The sequence below is a fragment of the Saccopteryx leptura genome, chromosome 3 (assembly GCF_036850995.1).
Source record: "Saccopteryx leptura isolate mSacLep1 chromosome 3, mSacLep1_pri_phased_curated, whole genome shotgun sequence".
Lineage (NCBI taxonomy): Eukaryota > Metazoa > Chordata > Mammalia > Chiroptera > Emballonuridae > Saccopteryx > Saccopteryx leptura.
Genome location: NC_089505.1, coordinates 33,373,975 through 33,393,800, shown reverse-complemented (window position 1 = coordinate 33,393,800; position 19,826 = coordinate 33,373,975). Strand labels below are relative to the sequence as shown.

Sequence of the window (19,826 nt, the reverse complement as noted above, 5' to 3'; positions counted from 1 at the left end):
GGGAAGTGCTTGAACAGCTATCAGAAGACTCAGAGGATTACCCTGGCTTTTATTATAAATGCATTTTAGCTCATTAAACTCAAAGAGAAAAAAAAAAGAACCTGTTATTGAAGGCTGTATGTGATGGTGGACCCGGAGGGAGAATGACATCCTTGATCTTGTTTTCCTTACAGAGAAAGACATGTTGCAGAGCACACACAACTAATGTGCAAAGACGACAGTCATCCTTGTGTGAAGCATTGTCAAATTAGAGGTGATTAACTAAATTTACTTTACATTTTCTCTGGTCTTAGGGTAATAGCCTTTTCATTTTTTTATAGTTTTCACTACATTAAAACATTAAGATTCAGAAGTCACCTTATTTATCAAATGAAGTTATCAGAGTATTTAATAGTGCTTATTCTGTCCATAGTCCTTTTTAAAGTTATGTTTGAAAAGTATAGAGGAAAAGCTCCCTGGACTTGGAGTCCTTTGGGAGTTAGCACCATGCTCACCAGAACCCGCTGCCATCTGGCTGTCTAGCTGAAGTCGCTCTCCTTCAAAGATATTTTTAAAACTATATAGTCAACTTTTGATTCTTTGGGCTATTTATGATTTAACTGAGATTTGGTTTGAAAAAAGAGTCCCATTACCAGTGGTAATTTGAAAATCTCTGGAGAATGTGAGCGTTACCACTGAAGAGCTATGTGACCTTGTTTTGTTTGTTTTTTGCTGGGCTCTATGTCACTCATGGTACAACATGACCTGTGGAGAATTATGAAAGGTCCTGCAAGTAAAGGATCTGGCACGAGTGTGGCACTGAGGGAACACTGCCTGGTGCATTCCCTTCACCCCCACTCCCTTCTCCCGGTCACTCCCACCAGGATGCCCTCAGCACATGCGCTCAGTGTGAACCAGCTGTCACCACTGCCTGTGACCTAAGCTGAAATCCTTGCTAGGGGGATCGCTTTTCATTTTCCTAGATCCACCTTGATTGCACCTCTTTTGTTTAGTCTTCCCCTGCCTCTCCTGGGAGAGTGGACTGTACCTCTAGCACTTTTGAGGTGCTCTGCTCATGCCAGCAGTTAAGCCTGGTGCTCTGAAAGTGACCTGTCTAACTTCTGCTTCTATCTGATACCCAGAGATATAAATAGTAAAAATGTACTAATAGGCCCTGGCCGGTTGGCTCAGCGGTAAAGCGTCGGCCTGGCGTGCGGGGGACCCAGGTTCGATTCCCGGCCAGGGCACACAGGGAAGCACCCATTTGCTTCTCCACCCCCCACCCCCTCCTTCCTCTCTGTCTCTCTCTTCCCCTCCCGCAGCCAGGGCTCCATTGGAGCAGGGATGGCCCGGGCGCTGGGGATGGCTCCTTGGCCTCTGCCCCAGGCGCTAGAGTGGCTCTGGTCGCGGCAGAGCGACGCTCCCCCCCCCCCAGGGGCAGAGCATCGCCCCCTGGTGGGCAGAGCGTCGCCCCTGGTGGGCGTGCCGGGTGGATCCTGGTCGGGCGCATGCGGGAGTCTGTCTGACTGTCTCTCCCCGTTTCCAGCTTCAGAAAAATACAAAAACAAAAAACAAAAAATGTACTAACATATCCCTCAGGACAACCAGAAGAGTTGGATGAAGTCAGGAAGGAGAGTTTTTTGCTGTTGGGGCTGTTGTTTTCCGTTAGTGGTGTTACCACTGAGTGTTACAGAAACAGAGCCCACTTCAGCTCTGTGGATGCGGACTTGGGCAGTTGCCATTTTGAGACCAGTGGACAGGGTTCTGAAGAAAGGCTGCAGCCCTCCAAGAAGTAACTCCTCTCTGCCCCCAGGGAAATTTTCTCTCCATCTTCTTAAGGAAGGGGCAAGGCAGCTACACTAAGCAGGAAGCTTCTGCAAATAAGTCTGCCAAGTGTCTCTTACTGAGTTTCTTCCATTGAGTCGTTCTTCTGAGACCCAGCTCTTTAAGGCACCTGCTCTGGCCCCCTGGTGACTCCAGACCAGAAGCAAACACTCTCCCCCTGATGAATTGTGTCAGCTCCTTCCACTTAGGTGTGGTGTTCTCGTGTGTTTATGACTCCTCTCAGCGGTTATTGAATTGTTGAATTAAACTGAATTAGGACAGCAGCTCTGCAGGGTTCATTGATGTATCATTGGGTATGGTACTGTCACCTTGATTGAGGTTTTGGTCTTACCAGGAAAGGATATTAAGTAGTTCAGAGGAAGAGCCATCCTGAACAGAATGAGGCAACCAGATTGGGGCATGCTGGCATTCCAAAACATACCCAGGTGAGGAGTATTAAATGAAAATAGATAATCCAACTTCTTTTCTTGGTCTTACTCATTTTGATGTTTTGAAACATCCTTGAAGCTATTCCAATGCAATTTAATATTGAACACTTGAATGCCTGGCGGTGACAAATACTCTGGTTCCCATAACTCATAACTCAGCCACGTCTCTAGATATTGCTTTCCAAGTCTCCCTGGAAATACTGATCAATAAATTATGAGCTGTCACGCTCAAAACCCAGTAAGAGTTCTCGGTTTTCTTTTAATGTTTAATGTTTTAATAAATCACATTTGGTTGGTATAGGGATAAAAATAAATATCAAAGAGTGGTGAATATTGTCCTCAGAATGAGTACAAAGGACAGTTTTTCCCTTTAAAAGTTTTTTTGATTAATTCTGACATTAAAACTTTGAGGGCCAATCAATCCAAAAAAGTCTCTAGGAATAATTTATTTTCATAATATATATATATATATATATATATATATATATCACTTTGTAAGTATTTTGTCAACATTATAAGTTGGTTTTATCAGTATTTCATATAAAGTAAATTTATGAATGTGTTTTTTACTTTATTATAAACATTTGTCATTATTCTGAAATTTCTTGTAATGTCACCTTTCTAAAGGACACATGATATTCTATTACCTATGTTTTTGAATTACAGTTTTTAATTAATAAAAATGCTAACATTAATTCTTGTGACATTAAGACTTTCCTTTGCAAGCTCCTTGATTAAGGAAAGAAAAACATGTTTTCTGAATGTATTGTTGGAAAGTTTGGCACCTTCTATCAATTTGAAGTGATGATCAAATTACACTGAAGTGAAGTTATCAATGGGCAGATAACTCTTCTGTAATCTTTTCTGACAGATTTTGTTCTTTTTTTTTTTCTTTAGAAGCTTCACAGTATCAGACAGTTTAGGATTATTGGCTTTTTTCTTTAAATATTAGAAAAATTTACATTTGGAGTACATTTATTTATTATCTCTTTGAAAAAGGGTTTATCTCTAGCATAAGTGATAGAGGGAAACACAGGAAGACCATTCACTTTTCTAATTGAATTTATTGGGGTGACACGGTTTAACAAGATTATAGAGGTTTTAGGTGCATAGTTCTGCATCACATCGTCTGTACACCATATTGTGTGTTCGCCACCCCAAGTCATGTCTGTGTCCGTCGCCATATATAACCCTATACCCTCCTCCGTCTTCTCCTCTCCCGTCTCCTCCCTGACAATCACTACACTGTTGTCCTTGTGTTCATGAGTTTTTCTCTCTCTCTTTTGTGTGTGTGTGTGTGTTTTGCTGATCCCTCCTTACAATCTTTTGGATAAAAATGTGGAAGAAAGTAGTCAGAAAAAACCCCACAATGTTTATCTAGAAAGGGGAATAATTTGTTTAGCATTATGTTATGCATGCACTTTGGGGCATTAATAATGATGGAGATTACATAATAAAACTTTACATTTCTTATGGCATGGACTGCAAGGACGGAGGGAACCAGGGCTCCCGACTGGGATCCTGTGCCTGGAGGTGAGTGAGTGACAAGGAGGGATGATATCAAGGTTCTAGGGGACTGATTGTCACCTGGAAGAAGGCTTTTTATGATCATTTTCTTAATCTGTTTGTTCTTCCAGTGATCTGAGTTCCTTCAAATTCTAAAGATTTGATTATTTTAGATTTTCCCAGTTACTCTTCTTGCTACCCTTATCACCTAAGGCAGTAGTCTTATTTTGCCAAATCAGTTTTTACAATAAATACTTTTAATGCACGAGAAAGATTAAGCCACTACCCTGGTTAAATACGTACCGCGTAAGTTTATAGATCATTCTGTAGAGGAGGTTATTTAACAAGATTGTTCCTCATCCTTCTAGTTCTTTCATTTCCACTCAAATACCCCAAAGAAAATGCCCATATTGAGAAGTCATTGTCTAAAGAAAAATTTAATTCTTTGCAGTTCTATAATTTTTAATTACTTCATGTTCTGCTTGGAATAAACTTTGTAACCAGTCATCACTCATACCATTTGCCATTTTGAAAACCTTTTCAAAGAATCTGAGCATCAACTGACTCATAATGCTGTGTAATCTCATATTATTATAAATAAACCACTGGAAGAACTTTCAGATGAGTTTTTAGGGGTGACCTTTTGTCCTTTGGCCATGCTTTGAAATGCAAATGAACAATTATCTTCCAGTTGAGGGAGAATCACCCCTTTTTATGAAATCATATTGATTTCTGGGGGAAATTTTTTATATATTTGTGAGAGTAGGGTTCTTAAACTTGAATTATCTAGAACTTTTTTATAGTCTTTATTTTACTTCTGTGTATAGATCTGGGTTTATACAACAATGGAAACACAGTTATTGCTAATAATATCTGAAGAATAAAAGAGCTTTCTGGTTTTCATGGTCGGAGGTCATTCCAGCCGTATTCTGAAGAGGTAGATGACCTCTCACAAAGCAAAACAGGAGCTCACACAGGGGCCAGTCCCGTTCTCTGAACTCAGAGGAAGGGTAAGCCATATCTACGTGGCAACGCTTGAGTGTTTGGAAGTCTCTGCTGAAAGGGTTGCAGCTGCGTTTGCTCTGGGCAGAGCTGGCAGCTGCTCTGGCCTGAGTTTCTGCCCGTCAGAGCACGTGAGGGTTGCTCTGATGGTGTACTTTTTACTCTCTGCTTGTAGAGTACTAAAAGAAACCATGTTATTGTCAACCATAAAGACTGGAACATGGGAATCGAAGATCTCTTCAGACCAATAGAGAGAATTTGGGAAGTTGAGAGAAGGTTTCTACTTCATCTTAGATATTATTTCAACCTCCCTCACACCAGCCCTCAAAGGATTTAACATTGATCAATCTCTCTCTCTTTCAAACATTAAGGAAACCATCAGTGTTTAAAAGCTACTCCAGTGATTAACATTGATATACTTTTTCACACACACACACAGAAAAAAGAAGAAACTAATAAAAAATAATCTCAACAGATATGACCTTGAAACATTTTCTAATATAACACATTTTTTTACATTACAATACTATTATAATACCATTATTTTAAAACTGTTGAAAGACAACATTCCTTTTTTTTTTTAATTAAAAAAATTTTTTTTTATCAGCAGCATTTGAAAGCCAGGTCCTTTTATACAAGACCCTGTAGAACTCCCATACCTGTTTCTAAACTTTTCCCTTCATCAATCATCCTTTAACGCTATTAAAGTGAGTGAATAGAAGAAGGCCCTTTTTTAAATGATCAATTCTAAGAGGAGCTGACCTTTAAGACTCCTTCTAGCTCTTTTATTTGGTGACAGTGTGTCTTATACAAGGTGCCAGTGCGAGACGATGCAATGCTTGGAAAGAAAGGATGAGGGACCACCTGTCTGTAACTGTCCCGTGGCCCTCTAGTGTTTATCATAGAAATAGTATAAACAACATCAAAGACTCTTGTAAAAACTCCCATAATTCCTTTGTATCAGGACAAATGTTTTTGTTTGGGTTGAGTTTTTAAAAGGAAGGCAGCCCTGGATCCTGTGGACTTGACTATCTGATTTCTCAACCAGAGGTCGTCAAACTTTTTATAAAAACCGCCCACTTTTGCAGTGCTGGTCGACCTGGTCCCTACTGCCCACTAGTGGGCGGTCCAGCTTTCATGGTGGGCCAATCGCAGCACTGTTTGGTTGCGCGGTAGGGACCAGGTTGACCAGCACTGCAAAAGTGGGCGGTTTTTATAAAAAGTTTGAAGACCCCTTCTAGACCAAGAACATGACAGTTTCCTCACCCATAAGTGTATCTCCCTGGAACAGTCATGCGTGAGGCTCTTGGGCAACTGGACTTGGGAATAAATAAGTTTAAGCTTTCTGTCTAAAGTGTTTTAGAGCTCTATCCAATTTCTGGGGTTTTCTCTTTGGAAGCTCTTCAAGTCCTGTTGGCTTGTTCTGAAGGGAGGAAATAACATAAAAATACGAGAGTAGATATTTTAATGATTTGGAGAATTGGAAATTTACAGTGAGTTTCTGCTTTTTAAAGTAATTTTCTTTTCACAGGTGGAAGTTTTCACAGTGAGTAGTATGAGAGTAGGAAGGAGGGTGGCAAGTACCACTCAAGAAAAAGAAAAGCAAAATTTTAAAATTCATTAACTTCATTATACAATATACGCTAGCCAAGGCCCCTTGGGGGTTATCACATCCACTTCAGTAATTTCCATATCAAGAAGGAAGTGAAGGAGTTGATTTAAGTGAACAAAAAGGCTTGATTAAGAAGTGGAACATGTGAAAGGAGCTAGGACTATTCTGGAAACGAGAAGGCTTGTATTAATGGTTTTCAGATGTTGGAATGCTATCTCCCTCTTTAGGGAAAAGCAAGTTTAAAAGAAATTGTGCTTAAACTACAACATTAGGGAATTAGCTATATATAGATGCTTCCAAACTAAGTTGATAACTCCCAGAATGAATTCTCAAGAGAGGTATTATATTTGTCCTTAGAGAAAATGGGGCCTCTCCCCTGTTATGACAATTCATTGCTTAAGTAAGTTCTGTTTCTGTTGATGTTATATGCTTATGTATGTTTTCATTCATGAATAATATTACATAATTTAAATTTATGTATCCCTGCTTTTTACATTTCTGATAAGGTGGTTGGTTTTTTTAGTGAGTGACATAATTAGGTAATCATGCTTTCTCCATCTTGACACCAGAAATGATGACTATTAATTTTTATATTTGTAAGTGTATACTTGATTTTTTTAAAGTATAGATGTTATAAACTTGTAACTTATATGGCTCCAGGGCCCTCCACCCCTCAAAATAATTCATATGATAGGAGGAAAGCAATGATACATTTTTTTTTTAATTTTGAAAACCATTCATTTTAGATACAGAAGATCACATCCCAGGTTTGTAACGCTATCAGTTGATTCCGATGATTCACTGAATTTCAGATTTTTTCTCAGGAACTTCCAAATTTCTCAATAAAATTTCCAAGTCAGTTGTACTAAGAAAGGGATGTACATTCAAAGTTTCATAGTCTCATTTCATTAAGTGGTCTCTCAATGTTATAGTAAAGCTATGGAGTCCTCCACCCACTTCTTTGTTAATATGCTTTGTTTAAGAAAGGTTAGCCATGTGAAAACTGTTCATATTGACACTTAATAGTTACTAGGAAAGGTTATTCTGCTTCTAGGTGTATTAAGCACTTGTGAAGAATGGCCAGAAATGAATGTTTTGTTGTCTTGGATGTTCTGGTTAACTAAGAATTACTATAAATGCTTTATCAATTGCCAAAAAACTATGAAAAAATGGAATTTCCAACAGCCCCCAAACTATTTTCAACTATAATTCAATTTTTCTTCAATTATAAAATCTCACAGGCTGATAGACATGATTATAAATCATACAGTTTTGTTTATTTTATCTCTGTTGTTTGAATCCTGGAGAAACAGGGTCTTATTATCCTTATCCATCCTCTAGTTTTAACCAAGAAGCGTTCTGAAGTTTCATCTTCCACCTATCAGTCCATTGTCTTGCTGCCTGGACAGAGATATCCTCAGGGTCTGCTATTGCCCTTATAGTGGCAGTTAGCCTCTCAAACGAGATATAGATGGCCCTTTGTGACCTGCCTCCTGCCTACCTTTCAGTCTCACCATCGACATGCTTTAGCAGTCAGATCCCATGCTTCCATGCCTTTGCACCTGCTGTCCCTCTTCCTTGTTTTCCTTCCCTTTTTTTTTGTTGGGTGAACATCTGTCCATCTTTAAGACAACATTCCATTATCTCTTCATCTTAGAAGCAGTTCTTGGCCATTACTCCACTGTGTTTGTCCTTTTTTGTGTATGTGTGTGACAGAGACAGAGAGAGACAAAGAAAGGGACAAATAGGGATAGACAGACAAGAAGGGAGAGAAATGAGAAGCATCAATTCTTCGTTGTGGCACCTTAGTTGTTCATTGATGGCTTTCTCATATGAGCCTTGACCAGGGGGCTACAGCAGACTGAGTGACCCCTTGCTCAAGCCAGTGACCTTGGGCTCAAGCTGGTGGGCCTTGCTCAAACCAGATGAGCCCACGCTCAAGCTGGTGACCTTGGGGTTTCAAACCAGGGTCCTCCGCATCCCAGTCTGATGCTCTATCCACTGCACCACCACCTGGTCAGGCTGTGCTTTACCATGCCAACATTCTGTGTGTACGTACCTTTGAGCACTTACTGTGCATAACTGTGGCTTCTTGATTGTGTCTCCCACTAACTTGTGATATTTTCTTTACATTGAATTCATTGCAGTTTCTGTAGTGAGTAGCTAATTTCTTAGTACATAGTAGGTGTTTAATAACTCTTCACTGTTGAATTAAGCTTAAGCTTTCATAAGATTGAGTTTGGCAGCATAAACTAACAAATTGTAGGAACAAAACTGAGTCAGAATAAGTTGACAGAATACAGAAAGGTCTGGGTGTTAAGGCACTTTCCCTCCTTTTATTACCCCTGACTTTAAGGAATTTGACTTTAAAGAATTCAAGGGAGAAACACCAGAGGGAAAATAAATCAATTCTTACAATAGAGGGCTATTTAAAAAGGTAGGAACCTAGTGTCATGGCATTAGAGACAAAGTAATTTTTCAACAAGTGGAGTCACGTCCTTGCCTGGGGGCCAGAAATGATCAGCTCAGACATCAAAGGCAGATGTGCAGTGAGCATATGTTTTACATCAGTTTCAAGCCTCCAGTGTCTATAAAGGCTTCACATAAAGGGCTTGATCAAATATCACGTTCAACAGATCAGACTGTCTTGGGATCACATGGCTTCAACCATAAAAGGTGCCACTGTTTGTCATTTTCCGTTTAAGTGTTTTTAGATTAGTTTGCTGCTAAAAGCAATAGTCTCCAGTGTCCTTTTTTCAGGAAGATTATTTTTCAGGAGTTTCATATAAAGCAGGAAAACACGGCATCCACTTTCTCAGCACTGAGGAGATGACCGAAACGTCGCTTAGTGCCATCCTTAACCATTTTAATCTGTTATTTTTTTGAAAGGAACATGTTTCTACATTATCTTAATATGTGCTTTTATAAATTACATTTGAAAAAATCTCTAACTGCATTTTATCTTTTGGAATCTCATCTCTGCTTCTGAGAAAGGACTTTCTTTCTTGATCTTACAAATTGAGTAATGCACATTGCCCTTCAACTGGAATAATAAATGAGTTTCCGTTCCCATTATTTGTACACTGCTTTGCTGTTGAGGCGAAATAGCAGTGAATCACATCCCGGGTTGTACTTAGTGATTCAATAAACCGTACTTGTGAGCCAGTTGTTCGGGTTCAAATCATTATGTGTCCATTTCTCAAAAACTTGATGCCAGCCCCAGAAGATGTGGCTTTTGACTGTTCTGTATCCACGGATTCAACACCCTTCGGCTAAACCCAGGCTGGAGTCTGTAAGCCTGAGGCTGCTAAAAGGAAAATGCTGAACTGATGAGCAAGAAAGAGCTTTGATCAAGGCTTGGTATGATGCTTCTGTTTGACACCTGTCATATTGAAATTCCCTTCCATTCCTATGGAAGGGAATTCTGCCAGCAGGTGCCTGCGGGGAACTGGAATGACTCCCTGCAGATATGCGGGGTAGCAGGGGTGCAGGAGCTTTCTTCTCTTCCCCTGCTGCTTCTGCTTCTGGCAAAGTTTCGGGGATTGGCAGGGGCGCCCCGCCTCTGCACCGTCTGCTCGGGGAGGTGGGGGATTCCTCTGACTTCCAATTACCAGTTTCCTCACATGTGGGAGGACATTTTTTGGCACAGTTTACATTCTTCCCTTCATGTCTGGCTGACAGCGCCCTTGCTAATTTATTTTTTGGCATTCCATATGCATTTGTTAAGATGTCAATGGTATGTACAAAGCATTGGAGTGAAGGTTGAATTTACATTCTGGGGCTTCTAGTAGGCCTGAGATATTAGAAGCATTTCTTTGGAGCAGAGGTTACAGTCCTGGGCACCAAGAGCATAGTGGGTGTGATTTACTTGCCTTCTTGCAAAAGTCTCAAGACCGTCTAGTGAACAGTGAATCACAGAGTCTCCAACTTGGAAGAGGGTAGGGATTTGAAAGTTCGGGTGATCTATTGCCTTCATTTTCCAGCTGAGGAAATTGAGGCCCGGAACACTTACGTGACTTGTCCAAGGCTACTCGGCTGGCCAATGCTGGAGCCTGTGCCAGAATTCTGGCCTCTCTTTGTCCTGTATTACTTTTTCTATATTACAATGTTTTGAAAGCAGCAGGCATTCAGTAAATTGTATTAGGTATATCGAATATCTGTCTTCATAGTTCTTTCTGAGCACAGTATGGAAAAAAGAAACCACCTCTCCTTTTTCCCCTTCAAAAAAAGTTTGATAGCTACATAGCCATGTTGGATGGATTGACTCTAATTCTTGCAGCTAGATTGAATTGCCTGGAAAAAAAGGGGCCACTTCAATAGTCTTCCCTCTCAAGTGTTTGGAACCTTTAGTTGAAATGCCAGCTAGCTGAAACATGTCAAAGTCAATCTGTAATTTTGGAGGCGGCGGAAAAGCAGTTCCAATCACCTGCCTTGGACTGTCTGTTCTAGTATACGATCTGAAATGTTAATAGCTGATTTGTGAAGACACACTCAGGAAGAACAGATTTCACAAGTTATTTCTTCAGAGGGGATGATGTATAAACAACTGTTGGCGTGAAAGTAGCTCAGAAAATCTTTCAGGTTATGGTTATCTTAAGTGCTCAATTAATTTTTCAGTTGAATGTATTGGGGTGACACTGGTTAACACAGTTATACAGGTTTTAGGTGCCCAATTCTACAACACATCTCTGTACATCATATTGTGTGTTCAGCCCCCTCCCCCCATAAGCAAAGTAGAGACAGAAGCCTAGAGAGCAGGCTGACAGCTGGAAGGGGCTGGATGAGTGGAATAGAAGGATTGAGCAAAAAAGGACAAAAAAGAAAACCTCATGCACATGAACAACAGTGTGGTGATTGTTGTGGTGGAGGGAAGAGGAGGAAGCTATAGGGAGAATAAATAGCGATGGGCGAAGACGCAATTAATTTTTATTTTTGTGACCTTGACGGGGGGCTTCAGATGAGCCAGTGACCCCTTGCTCAAGCCAGCGACATTGGGGTTTTAAACCTGGGTCCTCAATGTTCCAGGCCAACACTGTATCCACTGCACCACCCCCTGGTCAGGCAGGAAGGCATTTTTTTTTTTAAAAAATAAAAGGTTAATGATTTAAGTTTCTGTTTATAAAAATTGCTTTTACTTTAAAATTTTTCAGTTACAGTTGACATTCAATATTATATCAATGTCAGGTGGACAGCATAGTGGTTAGACATTGGTAGAACTAACGGAGTGATTCTCCTGATAAGCCCAGTACCCAGCTGGTACCATACATAGTTATTACAATATTACTGACTATATTCCCCAGGCTGTACTTTACATCCTCATGACTAGTTTGTAACGGTCAATTTGTACTTTTTAATTCTTCATCTTTTTCTCCCAGCTCCCAACCCCCCTCAGTTCATTTTCTGTATTTAGCAGTTTGTGTCTGTTTTGTCGTAACAATTGCTTTTAAATTCGCTGGTCAGATGGGGGTTTTGGTAATGATGACAGAGCAGGCTCACCACACACTTCCTTGACTAAACTGTGTTATGTAGCCAAGAAATTAACTCAGGCTGGATCAAAGTCTGATTGGATTTATAGCAAAAGCTGCAGATAATAGCTGTTGAAATATGGAGACCATAACAGTGTGGTCATTTAAGATAATAATGGTTTTTTGACAGCAGTTCTAAACCTGGCGGGATATCAAGCTTGTGATGGTATCCTCAGTGGCTACCACTTAACATCCCCATCTTCCTGGAGTAAATATGAAAATAGCGAGAAAGGATATTTGGTGTTGGATTCATTTTCAAAGAAAATTGTCAGGAATACTTTAGTTGTGGGCTGGTGTGCAAAATCAGTGTAGTTTGATTTTTTTTTTCTTTATTTTTTTTTTTTTTGCATTTTTCTGAAGCTGGAAACAGGGAGAGACAGTCAGACAGACTCCCGCATGCGCCCTACCGGGATCCACCCCGCACGCCCACCGGGGCGAAGCTCTGCCCACCAGGGAGTGATGCTCTGCCCATCCTGGACGTCGCCATGTTGCGACCAGAGCCACTCTAGCACCTGAGGCAGAGGCCAAGGAGCCATCCCCAGCGCCCGGGCCATCTTTGCTCCAATGGAGCCTTGGCTGCGGGAGGGGAAGAGAGAGACAGAGAGGAAGGAGAGGGGGAGGGGTGGAGAAGCAGATGGGTGCTTCTTCTGTGTGCCCTAGTCGGGAATCGAATCCGGGACTTCCACAAGCTGAGCTGACACTCTACCATTGAGCCAACCAGCCAGGGCCTAAAGGTATGCACATTTTAAAGAATTAAATAGGTACTGCAAGCCTGTTATCCTGAAAGGTTATACCAGTTATACTCCAAGTGCATGATTACTCTACACTTTGCCTTCACTAGGTCTTTTTAATTACTTTAACTGTGTAAATTTTATAGGTAAAATATATGTCATTGATTTACTTAGCATTTCCTTTTTTAATTTATTTTATTTTATTTTTTTTTACAGAGACAGAGAAAGAGTCAGAGAGAGGGATAGATAGGGACAGACAGATGGGAATGGAGAGAGATGAGAAGCATCAATCATCAGTTTTTCGTTGTGGCACTTTAGTTGTTCATTGATTGCTTTCTCATATGTGCCTTGACTGTGGGGCTACAGCAGACCGAGTAACCCCTTGCTCGAGCCAGCAACCTTGGGTCCAAGCTGGTGAGCTTTGCTCAAACCAGATGAGCCTGCGCTCAAACTGGCGACCTCAGGGTCTCAAACCTGGGTCCTCCACATCCCAGTCCGACACTCTATCCACTGCGCCACTGCCTGGTCAGGCTGCATTTCTTCATTAATATGGTTGAGCATTTTTTTTGTGTTAATATTCTTTCATTTTTTTGTAAATTGCCTATTTATGTCTTATTTTCCCATTGGGGTGTTGTTTATTTTCTAAGCCATTGATTTTTAAGAACTCTTTATATAAAAGGACAGTATTTCTTTGCCTGTCATATGTGTTGCAATTTTTTGTTTGCAGATTCTCTTCTAAATTTGACAGTGGCTTTGCCTTACAAGTTTTAAATTTTATATAGTATTTTGCTTCCTTTCTTTTTTTTAACTTGGTGACTTTTGGCTTTGTTACTATGACTAAAATACTCGAAAGAAGGGATTTATGAAGTACTGTTTTCAGAAAAAAATTTTTTAACTTGCCATTAGAGTAATTGGAATAATAAGAAAAATGGAATATTATGTAAAATAATGTTTCCCAAAATAAACAGGGGCAAAATGTATTTAAATAATTAAAATCATAATACTTGACAATGAAATACCAAAAAAAATTTAAGGCATAAAAATTAAGACACTGTGCACTATACCACTCTTCATGGAAAATAGGAATAGGCTGATTAAAAAATGGTAAAACAGTTAAGAAACTCAGTAGATTTGATTAACTGAGCATAAATCCCACAGTTGACTTTTCTCTTTATATGTTATTAGGACTTTATTAACTGAAACGGATATACAGTGGAACTTTTTGTTATGAGAGTTATTTGGGCATCTATTCAATTTTAAAGAAACTTAATTTTAGTGTTTATTATTTAGTAAACCCGTATTGATTACCTGCTATGTTCCAGAAAAATAATCTGTGGCTTATTAGATTGATCCCTATGAAATTGCTGACGTTTGACCTTTTTTCCCCCTGCAAAGTCAGCAGTTTCACCTGGTTCCGCCTACTGCCATCTTAGCCCCGTCCTTCTTTCCTCTGGCCTCCTGTCTCCTCCACCTCCAGCTGCGAGAACGGAGGGGCCCTATAAGGTTCATTTATCTACCTCAAGATTCTATAATTTCCTTTCTTTTCAGAATTTGACTCCATCAATTATCCATACCTTTCTGTATCTTTGATATTTCCTTGTCCCTTTGGCTCCCATCCTTCAACGTATATAACATAGCTAAGATTTTTCAAAAATATATAATTTATTGTGAAATATATTGCATTAACAAAAGAGAAATGTACCTGTGTGCAGTTGATGAACTCAAGGAATTTCTATAAATCGTTGATTTACAATTTATTTAAGTTTACAAAAAATTGATACAAAGTCTATTAAACTTTTTTAGATTTTTTTACATTCATTTTTAGTGAGATGGTGGGGAGGGGGGGGAGCAGAAAGCTTCAACTCCTATATGTGCCTTGACCAGATAAGCCCAGGGTTTTGAACTGGCGACCTTAGTGTTCCAGGTCGATGCTTTATCCACTGCACCACCACAGGTCAGGCCAAAGTTTATTAAATGTACATATTAGATGAAGTTAAATACCCCACCTATTAGAAATGTTATTTATATGATACTTTCTTAAGTTATTGTAAAAACATTGCCCATGTGAATTTTCTACTTATATACAAAAACCGTTCTTACCTCTTTATCTTCCCGTGCCACTTTTACTATAATTTTTACTTCTTGGTCCTGTTGACCATCTTCTGTCTTCTGAATATGCAGTGGCTTAATTTTATATTATTTCTGTCACTGGTAGACCTGCTCCTCTCCCTCTATCGTTAGGTGCAGCCCCACCAAGTAAAAACTGCTGGGAAAAGCACATGTATGGAAAGTTCTGTCTTTGATTCCTCATACAAACGGTCCCCTCCACTGAGAGGTATCTGACCTGTGACTGCATTAGTGATCACTGATTACTAATTTGAACTCCATTGATGAATGTACCAAAACATTCCCAAGAATGTTTTATAATTCATTTTTGATTTCTTTTTTAGTTGTTCAAAGAATGTCGGACCAAAGAGGATACCATTTTCATTACCAAAGTAAATTCTAGATCCTGCAACGATGAAATTCTTCTCTGTTACTGTTATTATTTTCATTAATGATCTCCAGAAATAGTTCTTGCTCTCTTTTTAACTTCAAGAAAATGTTTTCATGCTCTTTTACATTGGTGATCATTTATATAGTTAGAGAAGTATTAAAAGAAGCAAATTACATGTTTTAAATTCCAGAATTTTGAATGAGAGATGTATAATCTGTATAGCTTGTGTTTCTAAGAGAAAAAGCATGGATCATTCTATCATTTTTGAGTGAATCTTTATATGAGAAACTTTTAAGAAAATTGCTCTTACCAAATAAATCTACTGGCCCCGTTGGTTTTGATTCCTTCTTATGGTTCCCTCTCCATTAGTTGACTTTGTGTCAGGTAGATGAGTCATTCTAACTGAAAATGAGAAATGATGTGCACTTATTTCCAGGTGAACGGTCACTCACCTCTGACCAGTGAATGGCTCAGTGCTGCTGAGGAAAAGGCGCAGCTTCGTGGACTGGCCATTACGCAGTGTGGTTTCCGGTGTTCTTTCAGTGCTACTCAGCTGTCCCCTCCCTGTGCTGCTCAGGTCTCCTTACCTACTGTGTCTGGATCCAGATGACAGACCCGCACTGGTTAACACCTCACTGCACTGTTGCCTCTCCACAGATGGGACAGACCCATGTTTGGCTGGTTCCAACTCGCAAAACCAGCAATTGCATCTGCTTCAAGAGAATGCATGCTTATCCTTTTTGTTTTTACTTTATTTTTATTTTTAATTTTTGTGACAAAATAGAGAGAGACAGAGAGAGGGACAGATAGGGACAGACAGACAGGAAGGGAGAGAGATGAGAAGCATCAATTCTTTGTTGCGGCACCTTAGTTTTTCATTGATTGCTTTCTCATATGTGCCTTGACGGCTGGGGGTAGAGGGTAACAGCAGACCGAGTGACCCCTTGCTCAAGCCAATGACCTTGGGCTCAAGCTGGTGAGCCTTGCTCAAACCAGATCAGCCCACGCTCAAACTGGAGACCTTGGGGTTTCGAACCTGGGTCCTCCGCATCCCAGCCTGACGATCCTATCCACTGTGACACCGCCTGGTCAGGTGAACGCCTGCTTATCTTCCTCCTTCTTCATTCCCTGAATTCTCAGAATAGATGACCCTCTTCTCCACAGTTAATTCTTCCACCGCAGGAGCCCATAAACCTTCCCCTTCCCGGATCCGACTCCCTCAGTGATCCTTGTCATTTCAAATCTTTCATTTCTAACTTGGCTCCTTTTTATGAAATATAGCCAAGTGATTGATTTTGAAAACTACCTATAGCATACCACATGAATAAGGGAAAATATAAATTATTTGTGCAGGTTAGAGAATAATAGTATTCAATATAACAAAAACTATCTAGCTTAAACTAGACCCTTTATTTTTACAGGTCTTATGTGCTCTGATTTTCCCCTCCTTCCCCCAAATAATTCCTGAATATAATATTATTTCCATCCTTGTTATTCTCTATAGTTTAATTACATGGATTTATATCCTTTAAAAATCTTTTCTTTAGTGTCATATATTTTTATGCATTTTTTTTCTTTTATTTTTCTTTGTGTAATTTATTGGGGTGACATTGGTTAATAAAAAATACAGGTTTTAGGTGTACAATTCTATAGTACATCATCTGTATATTGTACTGTGTTTTCACCACCCAACATCAAGTCTCCGTCTGTCGCCACTTTAACATCATAATACATGCTGTTTTCTGAAACTAGCTTTTTCACTCACAGTTATGTTTACAAGATTAATCTCTGGTGACATGTTCAGTTTCTTCTTATCTGATTCCTATTTCCAGGTGCATTGTTGTAGACTCTATATGTGACTTGATGCATAGTGTACTAAATTTCAAACAAATGACTTCTCAATTTTTAGTCCCTGGAAAGGGCTTATTTTGTTTCATTTTAGCAGCCTTGTTGCCAGACGCAAAACTTTTCTGTCTTAATCATAAAAAGAGTTTTCACTCCTTAATTGTGTATCCATCTGTAACTAATGCTGTCTTCCTCCTTTTCTCAAGACTGAAATCTTAGAGAGACTAGTTCATACTGACTCTCTATGCCTTAGTCTCTAGTCCATGCTTTATATACCCTCTTGATCTTTGACTTTTCCATGTTTTTTATTTTTTGTTTGTTTGTTTTTGTATTTTTTCTGAAGTTAGAAGCAGGGAGGCAGTCATACGCTGACCGGGATCTACCCGGCATGCCCACCAAGGAGCAATGCTCGCTCATCTGAGGCGTTGCCCTGTTGCAGCCAGAGCCATTCTAGCACCTGAGGCGGAGGCCAAGGAGCCATCCTCAGCACCAGACCAACTTTGTTCCAATGGAGCCTTGGCTGCCAGGAGGGGAAGGGAGAGACAGAGAGGAAGGAGAGGGGGAAGAGTGGAGAAGTAGATGGGCGCTTCTCCTGTGTGCCCTGACTGGGAATCAAACCCGGGACTTCCACATGTGGGCTGATGCTCTACCACTGAGCCAACCGGCCAGGGCCTCGACTTCTCCATTTTTTTTAAACTTTCTCTGTTGGCTTTCTGGACAGAGCTTCCGACAGGCTCTTCTCCCTACCTCATTATTAAACATAAGCCTCTAAAGGTTTATAATCTGGTTTTCTAAGTTTTGAGCACATTGTACCTGATTTTAAGGTAACATTCCTTTTATATTCATGTGGATAGAGTGAAGACTTCCTTACACACTGTGAAAGCCTCCTGGAATTCTAATTGTGTTCTCTATCAGTCTCACGAGGCTGCATCAAGCCTGTGTGGATTAGGGGGTGGGAGAAGGCGGAGAGACTTGATCTTGCATCTGAGAATGCTTGAATGTATTTTAAGTTCCTTCTGAAGAACAGTGATAGAAGCAAAATTAATTGGAAAAACATCTACCATAATGTTTCCTTTTATTTAGGGATTCAGTTCACTTTAGATGTGATTCAGGCGTCAAGGTTGTGAAATAATCACACTTGCTTGGCAGCAGGATCAATAGCTTTTTCTCATCTGGGAAAGGCTTTTCCTGTAGTAGGATTGGTGGTGTTCAGCAGATATATTTTGTTTGTATTTGCAAAGTTTAGCAAAGAGAATTGAAATAAGGATCTAGGTAATTCTTTTTTTTTTTAATATAAATTTTTATTAATGTTAATGGGGTGACATCAATAAATCAGGGTACATATATTCAAAGAAAACATGTCCAGGTTTTCTTGTCATTCAATTATGTTGCATACCCATCACCCAAAATCAGATTGTCCTCCGTCACTCTCTATCTAGTTTTCTTTGTGCCCCTCCCCCTCCCCCTCCCCCTCTCTCTCCTTCCCTCCCGCGCCCCCCTTCCCCTCTCCCCCCCCCCCAGTAACCACCACACTCTTGTCCATGTCTCTTAGTCTTGTTTTTATGTCCCACCAATGTATGGAATCATATAGTTCTTGGTTTTTTCTGATTTACTTATTTCACTCTCTATAATGTTATTAAGATCCCACCATTTTGTGGTAAATGATCCAATGTCATCATTTCTTATGGCTGAGTAGTATTTCATAGTGTATATGTGCCACATCTTCTTTATCCAGTCTTCTATTGAAGGGCTTTTTAGTTGTTTCCATGTCTTGGCCACTGTGAACAATGCTGCAGTGAACATGGGGCTACATGTGTCTTTACGTATCAATGTTTCTGAGTTTTGGGGGTTTATACCCAGTAGAGGGATTGCTGGGTCATAAGGTAGTTCTATTTTCAGTTTTTTGAAGAACCACCATACTTTCTTCCATAATGGTTGTACTACTTTACAGTCCCACCAACAATGAATGAGGGTTCCTTTTTCTCCACAGCCTCTCCAGCATTTGCTATTACCTATCTTGTTGATAATAGCTAATCTAACAGGTGTGAGGTGGTATCTCATTGTAGTTTTGATTTGCATTTCTCTAATAACTAATGAAGATGAGCATCTTTTCATATATCTGTTGGCCATTTGTATTTCTTCCTGGGAGAAGTGTCTGTTCATGTCCTCTCCCCATTTTTTTATTGGATTGTTTGTTTGTTTGTTGTTGAGTTTTATGAGTTCTTTGTAAATTTTGGATATTAGGCCCTTATCTGAGCTGTTGTTTGAAAATATCATTTCCCATTTAGTTGGCTGTCTAGGTAATTCAAAACCAGAACTTTGTTGCCTCAATTATCTCTATTTAAAGGATTATCCAAGTAATCTAGCACTGATTACCCCTGTTGCTTTACACTTATGTACATGAAGATACTTGACTTGGTCCATATCATAAATGTTTACTATGTTTGAAACACTGATTGGTGCTGCAAGAAACTAAGAGATGAATGGGAGATACAGCCCTCAAATTGTTTCCACTCTAGCAGAGAAAAAAACATAGTAGACAAAAATATTTATATTTGCAACTCAGATGATAAAGGGCATTGAAGAGACAGAAAAGGTATAAAAAGGTCCATATGAAAAGGGAGTGCAATTCTCAAAAATGTGAAATTTATTCTCTTTTGAAACAGGCTTAAGAGACTATGTCTCAGACCCGATCCATGAATTTTTTTATCATCTATCCTTTTTTATTTTTATATAATGACTGTATTGATGTTAATTATGTACCACGAGTATCCTGATATTTGTGATAAGTGCATTCATCAGACCTGCATTGAGTAATGCTCCTCTGCAAATTGTGGGCATACAAAGGTGGTAAGA

General features: G+C 39.6%; 1 protein-coding gene across 3 annotated transcripts in view; it reads left to right on the top strand.

Annotated features, from left to right (window-relative positions):
- Window positions 1–19,826, top strand: part of TMEM200A (transmembrane protein 200A) — a 76,220-nt gene that overhangs the window by 18,162 nt on the left and 38,232 nt on the right. The window contains exon 1 of one of the 3 annotated variants that reach the window (XM_066373247.1): window positions 3,759–3,785. The exons of the other annotated variants lie outside the window; for them this stretch is intronic. The gene's annotated coding sequence lies outside the window, so the exon portion shown is untranslated. Of the gene's footprint in view, window positions 1–3,758; window positions 3,786–19,826 lie in introns of those variants that run through there. 3 annotated transcript variants of the gene reach the window in all.